We start from the raw sequence: 7,500 nt of genomic DNA, 5'->3' as shown, positions 1-7,500 counted from the left end.
CATGCATATAAGTTCGAGTATTGATATTATAAACCTAACAAGAGATGAAGGCAAGTCGAATTGGTTGGTCCGAAACCAAAAATATCTCTAAGTTCGGGACTTGTGCGCAAACCGAAAGTTAATATGATGTCCCTGAACATGCATATAAGTTCGAGTATTGATATTATAAACCTAACAAGAGATGAAGGCAAGTCGAATTGGTTGGTCCGAAACCAAAAATATCTCTAAGTTCGGGACTTGGGAGCAAACCGAAAGTTAAAATGATGTCCCTGAACATGCATATAAGTTCGAGTATTGATATTATAAACCTAACAAGAGATGAAGGCAAGTCGAATTGGTTGGTCCAAAACCAAAAATATCACTAAGTTCGGGACTTGTGCGCAAACCGAAAGTTAAAATGATGTCCCTGAACATGCATATAAGTTCGAGTATTGATATTATAAACCTAACAAGAGATGAAGGCAAGTCGAATTGGTTGGTCCGAAACCAAAAATGTCTCTAAGTTCGGGACTTGGGTACAAACCGAAAGTGAATATGATGTCCCTGAACATGCATATAAGTTCGAGTATTGATATTATAAACCTAACAAGAGATGAAGGCAAGTCGAATTGGTTGGTCCGAAACCAAAAATATCTCTAAGTTCGGGACTTGGGTGCAAACCGAAAGTTAAAATGATGTCCCTGAACATGCATATAAGTTCGAGTATTGATATTATAAACCTAACAAGAGATGAAGGCAAGTCGAATTGGTTGGTCGGAAACCAAAAATATCACTAAGTTCGGGACTTGGGTACAAACCGAAAGTTAATATGATGTCCCTGAACATGCATATAAGTTCGAGTATTGATATTATAAACCTAACAAGAGATGAAGGCAAGTCGAATTGGTTGGTGAGAAACCAAAAATATCACTAAGTTCGGGACTTGGGTACAAACCGAAAGTTAAAATGATGTCCCTGAACATGCACATAAGTTCGAGTATTGATATTATAAACCTAACAAGAGATGAAGGCAAGTCGAATTGGTAAGTAAGAAACCAAAAATATCTCTAAGTTCGGGACTTGTGCGCAAACCAAAAGTTAATATGATGTCCCTGAACATGCATATAAGTTCGAGTATTGATATTATAAACCTAACAAGAGATGAAGGCAAGTCGAATTGGTTGGTCCAAAACCAAAAATATCTCTAAGTTCGGGACTTGTGCGCAAACCAAAAGTTAATATGATGTCCCTGAACATGCATATAAGTTCGAGTATTGATATTATAAACCTAACAAGAGATGAAGGCAAGTCGAATTGGTTGGTCCGAAACCAAAAATATCTCTAAGTTCGGGACTTGTGCGCAAACCGAAAGTTAATATGATGTCCCTGAACATGCATATAAGTTCGAGTATTGATATTATAAACCTAACAAGAGATGAAGGCAAGTCGATTTGGTTGGTGAGAAACCAAAAATATCACTAAGTTCGGGACTTGGGTGCAAACCGAAAGTTAAAATGATGTCCCTGAACATGCATATAAGTTCGAGTATTGATATTATAAACCTAACAAGAGATGAAGGCAAGTCGAATTGGTTGGTCCAAAACCAAAAATATCACTAAGTTCGGGACTTGGGTACAAACCGAAAGTTAATATGATGTCCCTGAACATGCATATAAGTTCGAGTATTGATATTATAAACCTAACAAGAGATGAAGGCAAGTCGAATTGGTTGGTAAGAAACCAAATATATCACTAAGTTCGGGACTTGGGTGCAAACCGAAAGTTAAAATGATGTCCCTGAACATGCATATAAGTTCGAGTATTGATATTATAAACCTAACAAGAGATGAAGGCAAGTCGAATTGGTTGGTCCAAAACCAAAAATATCACTAAGTTCGGGACTTGGGTACAAACCGAAAGTTAATATGATGTCCCTGAACATGCATATAAGTTCGAGTATTGATATTATAAACCTAACAAGAGATGAAGGCAAGTCGAATTGGTTGGTCCAAAACCAAAAATATCACTAAGTTCGGGACTTGGGTACAAACCGAAAGTTAATATGATGTCCCTGAACATGCATATAAGTTCGAGTATTGATATTATAAACCTAACAAGAGATGAAGGCAAGTCGATTTGGTTGGTGAGAAACCAAAAATATCACTAAGTTCGGGACTTGGGTACAAACCGAAAGTTAAAATGATGTCCCTGAACATGCATATAAGTTCGAGTATTGATATTATAAACCTAACAAGAGATGAAGGCAAGTCGATTTGGTTGGTGAGAAACCAAAAATATCACTAAGTTCGGGACTTGGGTACAAACCGAAAGTTAAAATGATGTCCCTGAACATGCATATAAGTTCGAGTATTGATATTATAAACCTAACAAGAGATGAAGGCAAGTCGAATTGGTTGGTCCGAAACCAAAAATATCTCTAAGTTCGGGACTTGTGCGCAAACCGAAAGTTAATATGATGTCCCTGAACATGCATATAAGTTCGAGTATTGATATTATAAACCTAACAAGAGATGAAGGCAAGTCGAATTGGTTGGTCCGAAACCAAAAATATCTCTAAGTTCGGGACTTGGGAGCAAACCGAAAGTTAAAATGATGTCCCTGAACATGCATATAAGTTCGAGTATTGATATTATAAACCTAACAAGAGATGAAGGCAAGTCGAATTGGTTGGTCCAAAACCAAAAATATCACTAAGTTCGGGACTTGTGCGCAAACCGAAAGTTAAAATGATGTCCCTGAACATGCATATAAGTTCGAGTATTGATATTATAAACCTAACAAGAGATGAAGGCAAGTCGAATTGGTTGGTCCGAAACCAAAAATGTCTCTAAGTTCGGGACTTGGGTACAAACCGAAAGTGAATATGATGTCCCTGAACATGCATATAAGTTCGAGTATTGATATTATAAACCTAACAAGAGATGAAGGCAAGTCGAATTGGTTGGTCCGAAACCAAAAATATCTCTAAGTTCGGGACTTGGGTGCAAACCGAAAGTTAAAATGATGTCCCTGAACATGCATATAAGTTCGAGTATTGATATTATAAACCTAACAAGAGATGAAGGCAAGTCGAATTGGTTGGTCGGAAACCAAAAATATCACTAAGTTCGGGACTTGGGTACAAACCGAAAGTTAATATGATGTCCCTGAACATGCATATAAGTTCGAGTATTGATATTATAAACCTAACAAGAGATGAAGGCAAGTCGAATTGGTTGGTGAGAAACCAAAAATATCACTAAGTTCGGGACTTGGGTACAAACCGAAAGTTAAAATGATGTCCCTGAACATGCACATAAGTTCGAGTATTGATATTATAAACCTAACAAGAGATGAAGGCAAGTCGAATTGGTAAGTAAGAAACCAAAAATATCTCTAAGTTCGGGACTTGTGCGCAAACCAAAAGTTAATATGATGTCCCTGAACATGCACATAAGTTCGAGTATTGATATTATAAACCTAACAAGAGATGAAGGCAAGTCGAATTGGTTGGTCGGAAACCAAAAATATCACTAAGTTCGGGACTTGGGTACAAACCGAAAGTTAGAATGATGTCCCTGAACATGCATATAAGTTCGAGTATTGATATTATAAACCTAACAAGAGATGAAGGCAAGTCGAATTGGTTGGTCCGAAACCAAAAATATCTCTAAGTTCGGGACTTGGGTGCAAACCGAAAGTTAAAATGATGTCCCTGAACATGCATATAAGTTCGAGTATTGATATTATAAACCTAACAAGAGATGAAGGCAAGTCGAATTGGTTGGTCGGAAACCAAAAATATCTCTGAGTTCGGGACTTGGGTGCAAACCGAAAGTTAAAATGATGTCCCTGAACATGCATATAAGTTCGAGTATTGATATTATAAACCTAACAAGAGATGAAGGCAAGTCGAATTGGTTGGTCCAAAACCAAAAATATCTCTAAGTTCGGGACTTGGGTGCAAACCGAAAGTTAAAATGATGTCCCTGAACATGCATATAAGTTCGAGTATTGATATTATAAACCTAACAAGAGATGAAGGCAAGTCGAATTGGTTGGTCCAAAACCAAAAATATCTCTAAGTTCGGGACTTGGGTACAAACCGAAAGTTAAAATGATGTCCCTGAACATGCATATAAGGTCGAGTATTGATATTATAAACCTAACAAGAGATGAAGGCAAGTCGAATTGGTTGTCCGAAACCAAAAATATATACCAAGTGCCTGAAATGTCTATAAACCACACGAAGAACTCTTCACACACAGGTGCGCCTCATAACCTGGTACAATGTATAAGACATTGGTTTCGGGGGATTTATTGAGAAGAAAATTTTTTTCTCTAACTTTGAGTAAAACTGTCTCAGAATACATATTTAACCACGAAAAGTGAACACCGACAGTAAATAGCAAAAGTCACCCGACCATCAAAGTTGTATGGCGGTGTGGGAGAAGAAAATCCAAGGTCGTCTAATGTAGGGACGTAAGACACGAAATCAAAATTTTGGCATAAAATCTAAAATAATCATCAGACAGTGGTCATCCAAGGCATATTAGAGTCGTCTAACGATGCGAAATGCAATAAGCAATGGAGACTTTTTAATGATTTTTTTGGATTTTTGTCAAAATGTACCCTTCACAACTTGGTACAAGTCATAGGACATGGGTACCGGTATGACCGACGGAAGATTTTTGGACAAAAAATTTTTTTGCTCTAACTTTGAGTAAAACGGTGTCAGGATGCATTTTTAAGCATGAAAAGTGATCTCCGACAGTAAATAGCGAAAGTTACCCGACCATCAAAGTTGCATGGCGGTGCAGGAGACGAAAATCCAAGGTCGTCTAATGTAGGGACGTAAGACACGAAATCAAAATTTTGGCATAAAATCTAAAATAATCATCAGACAGTGGTCATCCAAGGCATATTAGAGTCGTCTAACGATGCGAAATGCAATAAGCAATAGCGACTTTTTAATGATTTTTTTGGATTTTTGTCAAAATGTACCCTTCACAACTTGGTACAAGTCATAGGACATGGGTACCGGTATGACCGACGGAAGATTTTTGGACAAAAAATTTTTTTGCTCTAACTTTGAGTAAAACGGTCTCAGGATGCATTATTAATCATGAAAAGTGATCTCCGACAGTAAATAGCGAAAGTTACCCGACCATCAAAGTTGCATGGCGGTGCAGGAGACGAAAATCCAAGGTCGTCTAATGTAGGGACGTAAGACACGAAATCAAAATTTTGGCATAAAATCTAAAATAATCATCAGACAGTGGTCATCCAAGGCATATTAGAGTCGTCTAACGATGCGAAATGCAATAAGCAATAGCGACTTTTTAATGATTTTTTTGGATTTTTGTCAAAATGTACCCTTCACAACTTGGTACAAGTCATAGGACATGGGTACCGGTATGACCGACGGAAGATTTTTGGACAAAAAAATTTTTTGCTCTAACTTTGAGTAAAACGGTCTCAGGATGCATTATTAATCATGAAAAGTGATCTCCGACAGTAAATAGTGAAAGTTACCCGACCATCAAAGTTGCATGGCGGTGCAGGAGACGAAAATCCAAGGTCGTCTAATGTAGGGACGTAAGACACGAAATCAAAATTTTGGCATAAAAGCTAAAATAATCATCAGACAGTGGTCATCCAAGGCATATAAGAGTCGTCTAACGATGCTGAATGCAATAAGCAATAGCGACTTTTTAAAGATTTTTTTGGATTTTTGTCAAAATGTACCCTTCACAACTTGGTACAAGTCATAGGACATGGGTACCGGTATGACCGACGGAAGATTTTTGGACAAAAAATTTTTTTGCTCTAACTTTGAGTAAAACGGTGTCAGGATGCATTATTAATCATGAAAAGTGATCTCCGACAGTAAATAGCGAAAGTTACCCGACCATCAAAGTTGCATGGCGGTGCAGGAGACGAAAATCCAAGGTCGTCTAATGTAGGGACGTAAGACACGAAATCAAAATTTTGGCATAAAATCTAAAATAATCATCAGACAGTGGTCATCCAAGGCATATTAGAGTCGTCTAACGATGCGAAATGCAATAAGCAATAGCGACTTTTTAATGATTTTTTTGGATTTTTGTCAAAATGTACCCTTCACAACTTGGTACAAGTCATAGGACATGGGTACCGGTATGACCGACGGAAGATTTTTGGACAAAAAATTTTTTTGCTCTAACTTTGAGTAAAACGGTCTCAGGATGCATTATTAATCATGAAAAGTGATCTCCGACAGTAAATAGTGAAAGTTACCCGACCATCAAAGTTGCATGGCGGTGCAGGAGACGAAAATCCAAGGTCGTCTAATGTAGGGACGTAAGACACGAAATCAAAATTTTGGCATAAAAGCTAAAATAATCATCAGACAGTGGTCATCCAAGGCATATAAGAGTCGTCTAACGATGCTGAATGCAATAAGCAATAGCGACTTTTTAATGATTTTTTTGGATTTTTGTCAAAATTTACCCTTCACAACTTGGTACAAGTTATGAGACATGGGTACCGGTATGACCGACGGAAGATTTTTTGACAAAAATTTTTTTGACTCTAACTTTGAGTAAAACTGTGTCAGGATGCATTTTTAAGCATGAAAAGTGAACTCCGACGGTAAATAGCAAAAGTCACCCGACCCTCAAAGTTGTATGGCGATGTAGGAGAAAAAAATTCCGAGGTCGTTTAATTTTGGGATGGATAAAAATGGTCACTTGTGGTAAAGTGATGTTGTTCATTGGCTATAGTAAGAGGGTATGGTGTCGTGACACAAAAATGAAAAATGTATGGGAACGTGTTCTAAACACTGTCACAAGGTGCAAATCGAGTATCTAGTCGTACCTTAGACACCAGTTCGGGTAAATGAGCCTCTGCTTGGCTCATATGTATGGGGAAAAGTAAGGGTGACCGACATGTCCAAAGGTAAAAAGCGAAAATTCACCCGGCCCTCAGACTTGTATGGAGGTATAGGAGAAAAATGTGTCAAAGTCGTTTAATGTAGGGACGGATAAAAATGGTCACTTGTGGTAAGGTGATGTTGTTCGTTGGCTATAGTAAGAGGGTATGGTGTCGTGACACAAAAATGAAAAATGTATAGAAACGTGTTCTAAACACTGTCACAAGGTGCAAGTTGAGTATCTAGTCGTACCTTAGACACCAGTACGGGTTACTGAGCCAATGTTGTGCATAGCTAGGGTATCGGGACGATGCCCTAAAACCCTCAAAGGATTGTAGTGTGTTGGATGTTATCTCCTGTTGGTCGTACGGCAACCATACCCGGTTGGAAGTACCGCGGACTCTGAACGTCTCCGCATCAAAACGTTCGCCATGCGAATATACAAATTGAATAAGCTTGACGTAGTGTAAGGTATCGAAACGAATAAGTAGAGAAATTAAGGGTCCGAGAGCAATCTCGTGATTCTACGGTGAGGTGTGAGAAATGACACGAAGCTGTCAAGAGGTCTCCCTGAGTGAGGAAGGCAATGTTCGGGTGCTTCGATCTAT

Source organism: Anopheles maculipalpis, assembly GCF_943734695.1.
Source record: "Anopheles maculipalpis chromosome X unlocalized genomic scaffold, idAnoMacuDA_375_x X_unloc_41, whole genome shotgun sequence".
Lineage (NCBI taxonomy): Eukaryota > Metazoa > Arthropoda > Insecta > Diptera > Culicidae > Anopheles > Anopheles maculipalpis.
This window is presented reverse-complemented; position numbering follows the sequence as displayed.